We start from the raw sequence: 18,074 nt of genomic DNA, 5'->3' as shown, positions 1-18,074 counted from the left end.
GGAAGCGCCGTTCCGCGCGGTTTTGTACGAACACTGCCAACATTCTCCATCCGACAAGGTGTGCTCTACAAGGAGAACTTTAGCGACAACAGCACGGCGTGGCTGTTGGTGGTCCCTTCCAGTCTTCAAGAAGAAATTTTTCTAGCCTGCCACGATGACCGGACGGCGGGACACCTTGGTTACAGCAGGACTCTTGCCAGGATACGCGAAAAGTACTACTGGCCCAAGCTTGCGAAGACTGTGCACCACTACACCCGATCTTGCCACGAGTGTCAACGACGGAAGAAGCCACCGACGAGACCGGCAGGACTTCTTCAGCCTATTGCGCCGCCATCTGCCCCATTCCAGCAAATCGGTATGGATTTACTCGGACCTTTCCCACCGTCGACGCAAGGAAACCGATGGATCATCGTCGCAACGGATTATCTCACGCGGTACGCCGAGACCAAAGCCCTTCCATCAGGAACGGCTGTTGAAGTCGCGAAGTTTTTCATCGAGTCCATCGTCCTCCGGCACGGCGCTCCCGGAGTACTGATCTCAGACCGTGGATCATCATTCATGGCCCAGCTGACGCAGGAAGTCCTTCGTCTCAGCCACACCAGCCATCGTCGCACCACGGCATACCACCCGCAGACCAACGGGCTAACGGAGAGACTCAACAAGACCATCGCCGACATGATCTCCATGTACGTCGACGTGGAGCACAAGACATGGGACGAGGTGTTGCCGTACGTCACATTTGCCTATAACACGGCCGTACAACAGACCACCGGAGTGACACCCTTTCAACTGGTGCATGGGTGCGAGGTAACGACAATGCTGGACGCTATGTTACCCCACGAACCGGCTGTCGACGGAAGCGACGACGCCCAGGTGGTTGCCCAACGGGCAGAAGTCCGCCAGCTCGCCAGACACCGTATTCAAGCCCAACAACGTGTCGACACTGGCCGCTACAACCTTCGTCGTTGGGACGTCCACTTCCAGCCCGGAGACAGGGTGTGGGTGTGGACACCGATCCGCCGCCGTGGTCTCAGCGAGAAACTCCTGAAGCGCTACTTTGGACCCTACAAAGTGCTTCGTCGACTCGGGGATCTGAACTACGAGGTGATGCCCGACGGAACACGGACTTCCTCACGCCGCCCTCCACGACCGGAAGTCGTCCACGTCGTGCGACTGAAGCCGTACTACGCTCGATAGGACTGTGGACCCTAGGTGTTCCAAATGACTCTTTAGTTTACCGTCCTTTTTGCTTTGTTTTGTTTTTGGGTTGCATCGGGACGATGCACTTCTTTAAAGGAGGGAATAATGCCGCGCGCGCAGCTGGCCAAGTAGGCAGCGCGCGCGTGGCCTAACGGTTATCGCGCTTGCTTTCCAAGCTGAAAGCCAGGGTTCGATTCCTGGCCGCGGAGGCACATTTTTTGTTGACTCTGTAAAGTAATGTTCTGGTAAATTGGAGAACCGTGTTGCTTGTTTGAGGTCGGAATGTTCTACACGCCGAACCTCCCACGCCGATTATTCCAGAAGCCCACACGTATACATAAGGGGCTCCGCGTGGCGATCTGCAGTCAGTCTCGCCCCAGCGCTCGATCCTGCGGTTTCGCCGACATCGACGCCCGCGACGCTCTGCTGTTATCTTCTGTTTCCTTTTTATTTCTTGGGCACAAGTTCGCCCCATTAAACGTTTCAGTTTCCTCAGTTATTCTTTGTTTCCTCTTTTGTTCCTTCGTGACAATATGACAAAATTGGCGCCATTAAAAAGGAGCTTAAAGAAGTTCTATATGTGAACTTGGGGGGGGCAATAAATAAGCCCCAATGGGCACAAGAGGGCGTGGCTACAGCTCGATGAAGCCATGAGCTTTCTTGCTTGGGGGGCACATGCGCTCACTTGTGCACGCGCAAGCTCATACTAAAACATCCTATAAGCGGCAATTCAAACATGATTATTGAATTTAAGTTAGGGAAAGGGAAAGGGAGAGAGAGCTGGCGAAAAATGGGGCCAGGAGCGGGGATTGAACCCCCTAACCTTCGCCTGTCCGGGGCGGCGCCTCAACCGATTAGACCAGGGGTGGCCAGGCTGACCAGGCCTAAGAGCCGCAAACAGAAGCGCGAAACTTCGAAGAGCCGCGGGGGGGGAGGGGGGGAGGGATTTTGTCCAGAGGAATAAACGAAACTCGAGGCTACTTTGCACCTATCCGAGTCAAAAGCAGTCCACGTGTACGTAAGGTAGCAGTAGCACAAGACTACCAAATTGCAACCTGTGCTTCGATTTAAAACACGTTTCATTTCGTTTTTTGGGGGAAGCGGTCCTGTGACCGGGAGGAAGCAAGGGGGGGGGGGGGGGGTAGGGGAGGGAGCCGCGAGCCGCACTTTAACACGCGAAGAGCCGCAGCTTGGCCACCCCTGGATTAAGGCCCGTTCACACGATGCATTTTTCTCGCGCATCTAGTGTCGCGAAACGTAGTTTCGCGAAATGGTTGCGCCGTCTGATCGAGCCCGAAAAGGACTCGCGCATCTAAAAAAAGTTGCGCGCACACCTCGCTTCTGGAGCGAGCTTTTGCTGAAACTTTGCCGAGTCCTGTCAATCACTCTGAGGGCGCCGCCAATGGCCGCTCAGAAACGCTCTCACGTGGCATTTGAGGGGGGAGCGAGCTGTTTGAGAAGACCACTTCACTGCCGGTGTTGTAGCCGAGCCAAATCCGAAAAAAACCGAAACCACGAACGATGGATACTGCCGGCGCTCCCGCAAGCACGTCAAGCACCACTGAAGGAAAAGTGAGTAGCATATCGGAAAAAAATCTAGCGATGGACGAAGACGTAATTGGTAATGATGATAATTCGCGTCTATTTTTAGTCATAATTAAGAAATAAAACCTTGAGACAAGGAAACAAAAAGGGACGTACACAGTACCGTCTCAAAACCAGCACAGCGTACAGCTCTCATTTACTTCCACAACAGTCTTCTTCTTTGTCAACCTCCATCCAAATTATACATATTCAACAGTAAATAAAGTAAATGGCAGTCAATGACAATTCAACAACTAGTAAAGGACAATTTAAGAGTAAATTAAGTAAAGTAAATGACGGCTGTATGCTGTGCTGGTTTTAAGACGGTGGTGTGTGTCCCTTTTTGTTTCCTTGTCTTAAGGTTTAATTTCTTAATTATGATTGTTCACCAGCTCGCCTGCGTTTCGACTCTTAGAATGTGGCGGGAGATGGAGAACACGACGCTGAATGGCTAATGGTGATGATGATGATGTTGGCTTTCAACTGAAGCGCCACTTTATGGTCAACACCCAAACTATTTTTGCGAGTCAAAACGTCACCGTTGTTGCACGTGAAGCGGTACGTGTGAACGAGCACATTTCGCGAAACTTGAGTGTCGCGAAACTGTTGCGCGCCTAAAAGATGCATCGTGTGAACAGACCTATAGACCATCCCGGCCACTGGTTTCGGGGCACTCAATTTCTGACCAGCTCTCTGTGTACTGTTTAGTTTCGAATTCGCTTAACTTGGAAGACGACAACCGTTGCTGATTTAAGGCCCGCGCTATTTCCGACATGCGGCAGTGACGTGGACGACATCTCAGCTTGGAAATATTGGAGAGGGCCCGTCTTCCAAGATATCTAGGGAACCCCTCCTCCCCATAGGGACATGCTGCACCGTATATATAATGGGAATGAGTGAAGATTGACATTAAAAAGGAGCTTAAAGAATTTCTATATGTGAACGTGGGGGCAATAAATAAGCCCTAATGGGCACAAGAGGCTACATATATATATATATATATATATGCATGTTGGCTGGAGGCCGAAGGCGTAGATAACAGATGCAAGGTGACGGTAGAAAACAAACCAGGAGGATTTTATTCGACGTTTCGACCTGAGGCAGGTCTTCGTCATTCCTGTATATATCTAGATATATATATATATATAGATATATATATACCCTGTAAATCGATATACATTATACAATTTCCATAGTGTTTGAAAATTATTTAAACTGTAGTATGCACTAATTAATAGTAAGAAACACAAAAGGAAACCCCATCGAAATTAGAAGACATATATACCCACTTAGAACTCCAAAATCGGGAAATGCTCAAACTGAGAAAACGATCGTTAACAAGTGGAAGCAGTGACTTCAGTTATCATTTCGCAGAAAGTATACACCAACTCATGTTTACAAACAAACCGAAGTGCCCCTACCGGACGCCACCGGCGCCGCGCATGCGCGGTGGACGGTGCGCAAGAAGTCCGCCGTCGCTCATAAACAAACCCTTGAATTGCGTTGTTTTCGGCGTCGGTGGGAGTCCCTGTGCTCTTTTTCGCGTTGGAATTAATGATTCTACGTCCTCCTAACAATGTCTGACTACTTGAGTGGCTTCAGCAAAATTAACAAGGCACAACTTTGCGTGAATAATGTGACTTGCGGCGATTCATCTCACGTGGACGCCGCAGAATGGGCGTTAAAGTCTGACTCGCACGATAAGATTCTGCTCGCTATTTTCAGTTGCATCATCGCTCGGGCTGCAAAAGCGTGGACAGTAGCTAAGATGGTGGACGTCGATACTGAAAACCGCAAGTAGAATCGGGCATTACAAATCGGTGATGGCCACAAACAATGATCAACATCTTCTTGTATCTACTGTTTACACCTAGCCTACTTACCCCAAACAACCTTAAAAAGTGTTTTGAGGCCGGCACTTAGTTCTTATCGGAATTAACGGGTCAACGTTTGGTTTACGGGCCGCTGCCGTTTGAACGAGCTGACGACAAAAAGCAGACAAGTTTCAAAGTGCAGACGACAGTTCGAACGCTTGCGCAATGAAGTACGGGCAAGCAGCTATAGCACCGCGTCCCGCGTCAACAAACCATTGGAATGTCACGTTGTCGGCGTCTGTGTGAGTCTGCATACTCCTTTTCGCGTTGGAATTGTCGATCCTACGTCCTCATAGCAATGTCTTACCACGTTAATCACGTGAGCGAAATTATCTAGGCTCGTTACACCGCTAAACTTTACGTAAATAATTTGACGTACGGCGATGCATTCGCGTGATCGCCGCCGAATGGACGCCAAAACCATAATGAGATTCTTCTAGACATTTTCGGTCGCCACGTCGCTCGTGCTGCACAAGAGTAGAAGGTAGCGGCGATGATCGACGTCGATACTGAAATTCGGAAGCGGGAACAGACTAAGCGTAACAAGTCGGTGATGGCCGCTGGTACCAATGATCAACATCTTGTATCTACTCTTTACACCGAGCTTGAGTCTTTTGAGACCTGCAGTTACTTATAATTGCAATCACCGGGTCAAAGTTTGGTCTACGGGTCGCTTTTGTTTGAAAGACAAGACGACAAAAATCATACAAGCTCGAAAGAACAGACGAAAGTTCGAACGATCAGGCGGCCGTGTGAATAGGAAGACGCACTTGGGGGGGGGGGGGGGGAGGGGGGGGGGGGAGGGGGGGGGGGGGAACCCGCGGGTGGCCCGGACAACTTTGCAGTTTTCTCTCGCTCATATTAGAACAAAACAAATACATCTGGCGACCACAAAGTGTTGCCCGCACAAGCAATCATAGTTTGACAGCGTCGGGTTTACCCTTTTCACGGCTACTATCCACGTACTCGGACGAACGGAGCGGGCAGAAACACATGAAAACTGATCTTCAAACCTTTCCAGACTCTTTTGGTACAGCCCCCGTCGCAGCATTTTGACGAGAACGCAGGTTTTCTGTCTGGTTTCTCCGACAAGAACACAAGAATGCATGTCTCGGACAACGACTTCTGCCCACCGCCCCAGACCAGAAGTGCGCCCGACGCGCCACCACCGCGGCGTGACGTAGGAGAGTTGAGTTCGTGTATAACCCGCGAGATGTCTCAAAGGAAGGAGACTAATTATATAAACTCACAAAATAAAATGAAAGATAGGGAATATTGCCTTAAATTTATATATGTGTACCTACGCATACAAATGTGTATATATAGATATATACCAGGGGTGGCCAGACTGATCCGGCCTAAAAGCCGCAAACGAAACCACGAAACTTCCAAGAGCTTTTCTCGAACTTTCAATCTATCCGTGTCAAAGTCAAACGGTACGTAAGGTAGCAGAAGCAAAATACTTCCAAACCGCACCCTGTCTTTTGATTTGAAACGCGTTTCAATCCTCTTTTGGGGGGAGTGCTCGTCTGACCGGGAGGGGGGCGGGGATGGGGGGGGGGGGGGGGGGGAGGGAGCCGCGAGCCTCATTTTAACACACGAAGAGCCGCATTCGGCTGGCGAGCCGCAGCTTGGCCAACCCTGATATATAACTTTTAACAAGAGGGGGGGGGGGACTAATTTTACATTTACTTACAGGTATTCGGGTATTCTATCAGCTTCACCCAGCCCATACAGCTGGGTGAAGCTGATAGAAAATATGAGATATAAAAAAAAAAAAACAGAAGGGGAAAATATGAAAAGAAGCGCATTACATATTACAAGACTGTTAAGATTATAGAAGAGGGGGCAGGGAGAGTTTATTAAGCAAATAAACACCCCAGATCCGGGCCTGGTTCCTTAGCTGTGACCAGCTAGATTTTCTTTTTTAGAGCGCAGCTCTTAGGGGCCCGTTCCCGGCTTGAGCGGCGTCGGCGTCGCCGTCGCCGTCGCCGTCGGCGTCGGCGTTGGCGTCGGCGTAACCAAGGTCATCCCAAGGTCACGTGGCCCCCAAGGTCATCCCAAGGTCACGTGACCCCCAAGGTCACCCCAAGGTCACGTGACCCCCTGAAGTCACGTGACCCCCAGAGGTCACGTGACCCCCCCCCCCCCGAGGTCACGTGACACCCCCAGGTCACGTGACCACCCGGAGGGTCACGTGACCCCCGCCGAGGTCACGTGACCTCCCCGATGACGTCACCGGCATCCGCATCGTCATCGTCATCATCACTGATGACGTCATCAGTGACGTCACTGATGACGTCATCAGTGATGATGACGATGACGATGCGGATGCCGGTGACGTCACTGATGACGTCATCAGTGATGACGTCATCAGTGACGTCACTGATGACGTCATCAGTGATGATGACGATGACGATGCGGATGCCGGTGAGGTCATCAGTGACGTCACTGATGACGTCATCAGTGATGATGACGATGACGATGCGGATGCCGGTGACGTCATCAGTGACGATGACGTCATCGGGGAGGTCACGTGACCTGGGGGTGTCACGTGACTTCGGGGGGGCATCCGCATCGTCATCGTCATCATCACAGATGACGTCACCGGCATCCGCATCGTCATCGTCATCATCGCTGATGACGTCATCGGAGTCCGCATCGTCATCGTCACTGATGACGTCATCAGTGACGTCACTGATGACATCATCGGCATGGTCACGTGACTCCCCAAGGTCACGTGACCCCCCAGGTCACTTCACCCCCCAGTACCCTTCCCTCCTCCTCCTCAAGAGCTGCGCTCTAATTCGGTGTTACAGGGAGTTGTAAACGGCTTTCACTTTTTTCAATATGTTTTTAAACTATTTTTTTGTTATCACTATTTTAATTTATTTTAAATCGAATTAAGTATGCAATGCTAACGCGGCAGCAGACCGGGGCCCTTATTTTATTTTATTTACTTGCCTCAACCCAAGTCTGTACGTATGACGACCTTGTCAATTATGACCGAAGTGCTGCTTAATATGCTATGAAAGATATATGGTCAGATGTTGGTCTGGTAGGACGCCTTTCAGGCTCGGAACAAATCTTTCAAAGAATGTGCGAGCGTCAACGTACGGTCACTTTCGTGCGGCTGGCTCATCAGGATGGCGCCGACAGCCACCAAGGCCATGAAGACGAAGGAGAGGGCGATCACAGGAGCCGAGGTTTGCAGTGCCTCCCTTGTACTCCTGCTCGACGAGGGATGCGAACCAGTTACAGGACATCACAGATATATTTAGGAAGTGAGAAGAAACGTGATTTTAGAATCATTTTGCCGTAACTTTTTTTTATAACGACGTGGATTCTAAAGAACTTCATGTTATATTGATGTTACTTTTTTTATAAAGGGGAACTTATTTTTTAATATTGGGGGAATCTCTTTCAGTTGTATTCAAGTACCTTGCAGTTCTCAAGAAAAGCTTCGTGGGTTCGTCTCTTTATCGTTGAAATCTTGGGTTTTCAGTCTATGAGTGTCATTTCTTGAATGGTTTACATGAGTCGGCAAGGCCTCGGCTTGTTTATTCTATGCGAATTTTCTACAGTTCTTTAGTGTGCCCCAGGGTAGGGCAAAATACATGCAAATATGTATCGAAATACAAATACAAAATACTTAGTCAAAAACGTATTTAATTACAAATCTAATTACATTTACAAAAAAGCATTTAAGTACAAGATACAAATACAACCAAATGTATTTGGTGTCCTTCAAATACTTTTCCAAATACATTCCTCAAAATTTGCGTCAGCGACTTCAGGGCACCTGCAACAGGTTTCTGGGTATCTCATTTTAATTTTGCATCACACACTCGGGAGTTAGTGTGCGAGGCTCTAGTAACGTAATAGAAATATAAGCACAAAAAATGTAATCAGCTTGGACGTAATAGGTGAAAAAAGTACAGAGCTTCAAGCAGCTTTTTTTGTCGATTACATTTTGGTTTAGACCAACAAGAACTGAGACGACCAAAACGCGCAGCACTAGCTAGAGAATTCTTTATTGTTGCAACTCGCACCAGTTACGAAAATCTCGACGATCCGCACATTTAGAATGTTCAAGGCAAAAATATGGATAGAAATCAGGCTGGAAAGCATCACAAGTTGTCACAGGCACTTATTTAGCCAGGCTGCCTGTGAACGTCGATTTCGTCACTATTCTTGCCTTAGACTAGCACCGTAATCAAAAAATCACTAAACGCTTGTGCTTGATTGGGAGACACTGCAATCGGCGCAGAAAATAGTTTTCTTCTTGCACTGGACAGTGACAATAAATTTGAGGGATGTTTTTTCGCCCAAAAAATTGTATTTAATTACAATTGTATTTGAAATACCCACGTTTTAGTATTTAAATACGCATGTCAAATACATTACCCAATTTGTAATTAAAGGCAAATGCAAAATACATGAAGTATTTGAAATACGTATTTTAAATACTTGTATTTGAAATACTGCCCATCCCTGGCCCCAAATAACTCCCTCTTGTTGCATGTACCTATTTATTTGCAGTCACATCTGTCCAGAGTGAGTACTCCCCTATGTAATGCCCGAAAGGGCCCTTAGGGTAAATGAATAAATGAATAAATAAACTACGTTTTCTCGGTGATTTTAATTAATTATCCACTATCTTTATTTCTGAAACAAAGATGAACAGGCAAATGAGTTAGGAGGCAAACTATAAATATCCAGGACAAATGCTGGCGACATGCCTAAAAAAATTTGAGACGTTTACAATTGCCTGTAAGGCGAAATAAGAGCGCAGTTCTTGAAGAGGAGGAAGGGAGGGTACGGGGGGGATATGCCCCCTCCTCATCTGTACCCTCTCCTCCTACACCCCCTCCTCCCCTTTCCCCCTCCTTATCTCTCTTCCCCCTACACTCCCCTCCTTTCGTCGTCCTCCTCCTCCTCCGTACCTTCCCCCTCCTCCTGCGTACCTTCCCCTCGTCCTCCTGCATACCCTCCTCCTCCTAGTTTTCCAGCTAAATTTAGCTGAAAAATTAACGTCTTTTCCCCGCTAAATTTAGCGGGGAATAAAATTGCTATTGAAGTCACGTGATGTCAATTTTCCTGATAAATTTAGCGGAGAATTGAATTGCTCTCGAGGTCACGTGGCGTCAATTTTCCCGCTAAATTTAGCAGAGAATTGAATTGCTCTCGAGGTCACGTGGCGTCAATTTACCCACTAAATCTAGCGGATAAACTGAATTTCTTCATAGGTGACGTGACACCAAGTCATGTGACGTCCTTTTCCCCGCTAAATTTAGTGGGAAAGTGAATTTGTGTTGAGGTCACGTGACGATAATTTTCGCGCTAAATTTAGCGCGGTTACGCCAACGGCGAACCAGACGCCACGGCGACGCCGCGAAGCCCGGAAACGGGAGCCTAAGAGCTGCGCTAGAAAAAATTTAAGACGCTTACGGACCTCTGTAATGCGAAACTAGAGCGCAGTCAACACCCCCTAGAAGACAAGGCCGTAGCGCTCTTCTCGTGACGTCGCAAAGGAAGGCCATCGGGGGCGCGTGTCGATGCGAAGGCAACGCGCGTGGATCGATCGTCGTAACGGACTTTTCGTCGCATACGCGTGTCTTATTAGCTAAAATGAAAGCTGCACACGGAAACGGATCTAAGAAACACTTTATTACACGGACACGGGCAAAACATTACACCGCTAAATAATCGGTACGAAATGGCACGAGGTATGCGTAGAAGATGTCTATAGAAAAATGTGATGGTTTTAAGTCGAAAAAATTGGGTCACGCAATTATTGCTGTAGGGATGCATAATTCATACAGAAATACTTCGACAAAATGGCGAGACACTCAGAAATACAGATCAGTTAAAAATCAGGTAGACGTAGCCGTCGCGGACACGGCACAAGTGTCACTTACGATCATGTAAGCGATGCTATTGCGTGCAGTCACTGAATTAAAATTAATGTAATCCTGATCGAATGACAATATGGGGTCGACAAATCAGCTTGCGGCGCTCGTATAATCACTCAAACCAGCGAGCTGATTAAATCCCGTATCATTTAATAAAAATATGTTAACTTTTTCGTGTGGCAGGGGTACTAAACTTACTATTTACAGTCAACTAATTTACTTCTCCCTATGGGCTCGAGCTGCCTAAGAACAAAATATAACCTATTTTTATACAATAATACTATTACCTTAATACAGTTAAGATTCTAGTTAAACGTAGTAAATGCAATAAAATAACATCAGTATAAATAAACACATAAGCACAAACAACGCACTTACAACAATAGCACAAACAACGCACCTAGAATAATCGCACAAAGAACGCACTTTCAATAATCACACAAACTTGTTATTTACCTTACAGTAAAAAGTAGATTACCACGCATATTTACAAATGTCAACGCAATAGCAAACGGATAACGACGAAGAACAAGATTCCATTCTATTACGAGATTTAAAAAAATCGACTGCAGCACTTTATTTACGTCTTACATGACCAAGAAAGCCCATAAATAAGTTGTTTCTCACCTGTAGATCGTATGCATACATCGCACAAGATCCATCACGAAAACATTTGAACACGAACTTCAAGAAGTCTCTCTCTGCGGAGAGAGAGAGGTCATCGACCAGTGTCATCGTTGACTAGTTGGCACACACGTCACTCAAACCGTAGCAGGACTTCTTTTGCGAATCCGCGTAAATACCATAGTATCAAGCGAATACAAAAAAAACTACCCGAGACTGCAGTGACGACCAAAAAACGACGGGTAGGAGGATCAAAAGAACCACACACACACACGCGAGAGCAGCGGCACCAGGACGAGAGGCTTAACATTGTAGACATCTCTTGCTCGTGTGCGCTCCTTGCGGCGATGACTGGATTTTTTTTTTCGGTTCCTTTCCCTTGTGAAATGTCTCAGGGTTCCTTTTCATACAGTCAGCAGCTCCCAACAGACTCCGAGCCCGTATCAGGGAAGAAGATGTCGCATCAGAAATTCGGAGACGGTTCATTCAAAAAGTATGGGGAGCTGCGGGACTGCGCGTAGTCCCGCGGTACTTTCGGTACTTTCAACCTTGGTAACGTGTTGTATATTACGTTTATATTATATATAAAATGAATTCTACAAGACTGCGCTTTTAGAACGTATATGAATGGCAAATAAACGCGCACGAACACCACCGCGCCGCTCGAGAAGAAACATTTTTTTCACGACGATAGAAATTTTTCACGTAGTTGCGCCATGGCCTTCCTTCCTCCGACATTGTGACGTAACCACTTGAAGCGCTATGGCCTTACTTCTAGGAGGTGTTGGCGCAGCTATTGAGGAAGACAAGGGGAGAGCACGGAGGAGAGGGTACGCACCTCCTCCTCCTCCGTACCCTCTCCTCCTCTGCTCCTCCTCCTCATCATCATCATCTCCCCCTTCTTCGTTCCTCCTCCTCTCCTCCTGCTGCTCAATTTGTTCATGGGAGACGTGACACGAAGTTCTGACGTCATTTTCCCCGCTAAATGTAGCGGGGAAACTAAATTAGTGTTGAGGTCACGTGACGTCAATTTTCCCTCTAAATTTAGCGGGGAAACTTAACCCACTAAGTTTAGCGGAAACGTTTTCTGCCGAATTTAACGGAAAAATTTATCCCGCTAAGCCTAGCGGGAAATTTCCCCGCTAAATTTAGCGGAAAAGTGTGTCGTCCCATAATGTGAAGCGCGTGATCATGCCGACGCCGACGGCACTCAACCCGATAGCGGGCGCCTAAGAGCTGCGCTCTAAAACGTTAGGCCGTGGAGAGTCTTATATTTGTAACATTTAAATACCAATCAATACTGCTTTCCTCCTTTCTCTAGAATGGGGTTCTTTTCAACTCATGCATAGTTTATAAAGGCCATGATACGTTTGCTGGAGATACAACAAACAATATGATTCCCCTCCCCTTCAAATGTTGGTATCAGACATTTATAAGTCATAATGTTAAAATATAGGGCTTGTTGAAAAGAGAAAGTATAGACTGGAAGACATCAAAGTTTATTCTATGCATTAGGTATTTAGCCAGAGTTCAAAAAACAATATTAAATGTTTTCATGGTGCCTAAATTTTATTGTGCGGACTGGGTCAAGGACTAGTCAAGAGCAAAATAAAAACGTTCATGGTCCCCATTGTAACTATCTGTAAGTTTAAAAGAAAATGCAAGGAAGGTGCATCTGGAATCTGCCACACTATACATTGGGCTCTGCGTTTTGTGATTTTAAAACAAATAAAAGTTTGGACAAGTTCCTTTTTTTTTTTTTTTTTTGTTAAGGACGTGTTAGTAATTATAAAACCTCATTTTGAGAAGCCACGCTTTAAGTTTGGAGACCTTTAGTTGCCTCACCCTAAATGTTTTTAAGTTTTTTTGTTTTGTTTTATTTATTTATTTATTTATGCAATACCCACAGCGCCAAATCAGGCATTACAGTGGGGGGGATATACATACAAAAAACAACGTACAATGTCAGTCAGACCTCTGCTCCACGGCAGATAAATCATTCAAACAACATATAAACCTTAATTATAAACCATACAAGGAAATAGAAGCTTATAAATAACACATATAAACAGAGCTTATAAACCACGCAGGGAAGAACTCAAGCTAGATTTAATCTAACAGAGAAAAAAAGTGATCATTTGACAGTACACCAACCAAAGACGGAGGCAATCGATTCCACTCGTAGATAGTTCTTGGAAAAAAGGACATCCTAAATACCTCTGTTTTGAACGAAATTTCTCTCACCTTGAAACTAATGTCAACGCGCTCTGATTGATAGTGGGGCTGCATTATATACATGTCTCTTTGTATGCCAACTGTCGAATGATAAATGCAATGAAACAACTTTAAACGAAGTCTCCTTCTGCGAGTTTCGAGGAGCTCCCATTTTAAAACATCTTTTGTGCGTGTTGCGCTGAAATCTATATTATAATTCCCGGTAACAAACCGAGCAGCTAAGTTTTGCAGTCTTTCTAGTTTTATTTTGTCACGTGCTGTGGGCGGGTCCCAGACTACACAGGCGTATTCCATGACTGACCTGACGTATGTTTTATAGAGCAAATCCCGAGTATCTTTATTGAAATTTCTTGCATTACGACGGAGGAACCCCAAAGAAAATTGTGTTCGCATAATAAAGTAAAATACAAAATATTAAAAAAATCGCATATAAGAAGTCTACTAATTCTTCATCATAGCGTGAACGTTTGAGGCTTTATTTTTATGTGCTTAAGCTGTTGCCTAGCTTTCTAATTTTCGCGAGTGTTTGTAAGATCTTCCACATTGTATGGGACTGGTAGTTGTAAAATTCAAGAGGAAATTCCTTCACTGTAGAAAGCCTTGTAGGCAACAGCTCACTACCGCACTGCAACGCATTGAGGGTCCTTGTAAGCTGACGTTTCTTCTGTGTCAGGAACTAGGCAATAGCTGACTGACAATGACTGTCAGTCGAAGGGCGATACAAAATGCTTCGAGCCAAAAATAAAATCTGTGATGTGAGAGCATGGCCTAAACTTTTAAAATGTCTTGTCCGGTATCACATCGCAAACTTTAGCTTATGCTTTTCCGATCCCACTATTTGCCGATCCTTCCATTGTATAGTGCGGTGATTGGCTGATCTGCGGGAAAGCACAGTCCTTCCCCCAAAACACTTGAAGGGGGGGGGGGGGGGGGGCAAATTATTGCGATGTACGAAGGAAGCATGGCAAATGAAGAACCCTACAAGAAATGTAGTCTGTGCTGTGATTGAAGCATGTAATAAGTAACCTTTTCTTTTTTTTTTTATTCCAGACTTTATTTTTAGGTTTAAGCATATCTTCGTCATCGTCAATGACCAAGCTTCCTTCTTAAATCGATGTGATTGGCGCCAGGAGGGCTCGGAGGGAACGCAGACTCATGAACACTTGTCAGGGTGAATGGCTTCAAACGATTACGTAGAACTAGGCCTGAGAAGATTGCGGTTCGAATCTAAAAGCACTGCGTCATTTGTTACCTTTACAGTCCAAGGAAAGGCTGCGACAACCGGTTCCTCGTAGAAATGACGCTGCGCTATTCGATTCAGTACCACTTTTGGCGTACCACTCCAGGGAGCGGGACATTTATGTTTTAAAGGAGCCACGCAATGATATCGGGTTAGAATGTTTCTCACCGAGCACCACCTTACTGACACTGGTAAGGGACCCAAGTATGCTCTTACACGACGGCACTGACAGCAAGCGGTAGCAAGAAACGCGTTTTCATTTAAAACTAACACGTGTTTGACCCGTTATGAATGTCATGGAATGATACTATAGGCGGTATGTACTGAAAGTACAAACATTGTTGCGTCTCCCCTTTAAACTTCAATGGAACACCGCATGTGAGCAAGTTGAAGAAACTATAGGCACTGACAACTTAAGAAAAGCAGGCTTATTTTGTTCACATTTCGTGATTCGTTCCTTGGCCTTCCTATCGGATAACGCAGTAGTCTGCTTGGCTGAGAAACCATATTAAGATGTAGGAGACTCACCACGCCCTGCGCTTCTTAGGTTGTCGGTGACCTTAGATTAAACGAGGTAGCGCGACTCACTCCAGAAAGCCACTTCGCGGCCTCCTCTGTTTTTCCTTTGTGGTGCAATCCGGCGCAACCCTAGGGAAGGACGGCACGTGACTGCGGAGACCAGCAAAGGCGCCCTGTGAGGCTAATCAGAGAGAAGAGAGGCACGAGTTTGAACTTTGAGGGAGCGGTCCCAGGGCGGTCAATTGGTATGCCAGAATTGTGTTTTATTAAGCAGACGGCTCTCTAGTTTTCCCTGTCTGGGAGACTGTTTGCCAGTCAATACAGGGTGATTCAAGGAGAAGTCAGGCTCTTTAAATGGACCGCAAAATTCGGTTTCTTAACCTATTGCGTTCCGACTTCGTGTAGCGTTGCCCACAAATGGTGTTTTTTTTGTTGTTTTTTTAATTTGCAAAGAGCGAATTTACTCGAGGAAAAAGTAAAGAAAAAAAAAAGGCTTAGCTCCTATGGAAACGCAGCGAAGCCACCGGTCTGCAAACAACACGGGGCCGTTTCGCATGGGAGACAAGAAGATGGCGCAGGCGGTCGCTACGCCAATCGCCGCCAACGAACGAGCGTACGACGCTGAGAGCCGGCGTCTTTAGCAGAGAAGGAACTGAAGTTCCTTGTTGTTACCGCGCCTGTTTTTGTTTCTGCGACTGTCGCCGCCTGCGGAACGCGCGCCGCTTTTGAGTCGAAAAGATCGTCTGCTAAAGACGCCAGCTCTCGGCGCCGTATGCTCGTTCGTTGGCGGCGTTCGTTGCGCCATCTCTTGTCTCCCGTGCGAAACGGCGCCGTGTTGTTTCAAGACCGGTGGAGTGGCTGCGTTTTCATAGGAGCTAAGCATTTTTCTTTCTTTAATTTTTCCTCAGGTAAGTTCGCTCTTTGCAAATTTTACAAAACAAAAAAATGCGCCATCTGTGGGCAACGCTGCACAAAGTCGTAGCGCGATAGGTTAAGAAACCGAATTTCGCGATCGATCCATTTAAAGAGCCTGGCCTCTCCTCGAATCACCCTGTAGAGTGTTGGGAAATGTTGTTTTAAAACATAATAACCGGGCCATCTGTCTTCACAAACAATATTGAACGGTCCCGCGTTACTCTACGGTATACGTATACCCACAGCGATAGCTGCGACATGTCCTGGCGAAGTCGTCGTTGGGCATCGGCGTCGCGTTCACGCGCAGTGGCGTGCGCGAAAAAAAAGCGTTCGGAACAAAATTGACACCTAACCATTTTGTTCCGAACACTTTTCTTTCTTTCTTTTTTTATTTTTTTGTTTGGAGCACGTTAAAGCACGTTTCCCTGCACGAGCTTTTGGCATTGACAGCGCTACGACGGCGTTTCTTTTCTTTTTTTTAATCTGGTATTTCTTTGTATGTTTCCAGAGGATGCGTGCAGTGGTCATCGGGTACTACAAAAACCCTGACCATAGAGCGGGTTGTTAACACTCTGCCATAGCTCTATGGTAACGCGTCCGCTTCGCACGCAGCGGATCCAGGTCGCTGTGGGCGGCGGCCCATCTTTTTCGAGGATTTGGCAACATCGTCGACGGATGCCCTACGAGCTAGTGCGCCGACTACAACGACTAGTACATCAACAAGGGAGGTCATTCTTGCTTCTCTACCCTTCTGCTAATAGAGAGTTTTAGTATTGCGTATAAGAGCAAACGCAAGCCCCCTACGTTAGCGTTAACGTTGCGTCCTCCACACTGCGCATGAGCCATACGTACGTACTGCAGCGAGCTATGCGTACGTACGCTCGCTGTCGCTTTTTGCGAGTGTACGGTCCCCTGCGCGCCATTCTTGTTGCTCCCAACCCGCACGGGAAAGCGCGAGACTACTCCAGTTTGGAAAATGGTGGCGGTGAGGCAAACCAGTGGAAGTGCTACGCGCCTTGTACGGGTTCGCTTCACCATTGAAGATGACCTCAACCTTGTGGAAGAAAGAGAAAGAAGAAGGGAAGAAGGGCGAGGCTCGTGGCGGGCGAAGACACGCGGAGTTCGGAGCTAGGGACAGACGAAGGAGCCGGTGCCGAGCAAGGCCTCCAAATGAACACCCGGACCACTAGACAGCCTTGGCTCTCCTCTTTATCGGACCCTGAGCTTAAGTACAGATGAAACCTTTTCCCAATGGTAGCACTTCCCCGTGTGACTTCCTCGGAGCGAGTGGAACTCGGCCTGATCGGGCGGTATTGACAGGCGACCCACAACCTCCTCCAAGAAATCAACGCGACGAACCCTTTCGAGCGCCCACAAATATGGGTGTCAATAGCCAAGAACGTTTGTGACGCCGTCGAACCTCAAAAAATGTTTACCGTGCGGTCGGTACGCGAGCGATGCGACCTATTGCATGCATACTTAAAAGCAAATGACGAGGCCAACATAAGATAGTAGGGATCCCACAACACACTGAGCGAACCATAGATCAAACTGCTGGTCGCACAACCCTAAAAAAAAAAAAAAAAAAAAAAAAAAGGCAAAACACGTTCACAACAGGCAACTGGAAAGAGATTCACGCACTTCCTAGCAAAGCGAGGAGATTCGCGGTGTTAAACTGGTTTGATCGAATACCCGCCTTGGATCGTTTGAGGTAGTTCGCAGGAGCACATCTAGATGGCGCTGCGAGTCTACGTATTGTTACGTATGCGTTTGCATTTCGATATACTCAAGTTGCGTGTTCAACGCGCTCCGTAACGTTACGTCGACAGCTAGCGTGAGTTGTACGCAGTGCTAGCGCAAGGGTCTTTACGCTATTTTAATACTCTCTATTGTTGTTACAGCTGCTATATGTACTCGTTTCGCTGTAAGTTGTCATCCCAATGTCGGAGCGCGTGATCACGTGCTCAC

The sequence above is a fragment of the Ixodes scapularis genome, unplaced genomic scaffold (assembly GCF_016920785.2).
Source record: "Ixodes scapularis isolate PalLabHiFi unplaced genomic scaffold, ASM1692078v2 PGA_scaffold1__304_contigs__length_218370807, whole genome shotgun sequence".
NCBI lineage: Eukaryota > Metazoa > Arthropoda > Arachnida > Ixodida > Ixodidae > Ixodes > Ixodes scapularis.
Note: the sequence above shows the minus strand (reverse complement) of the source record.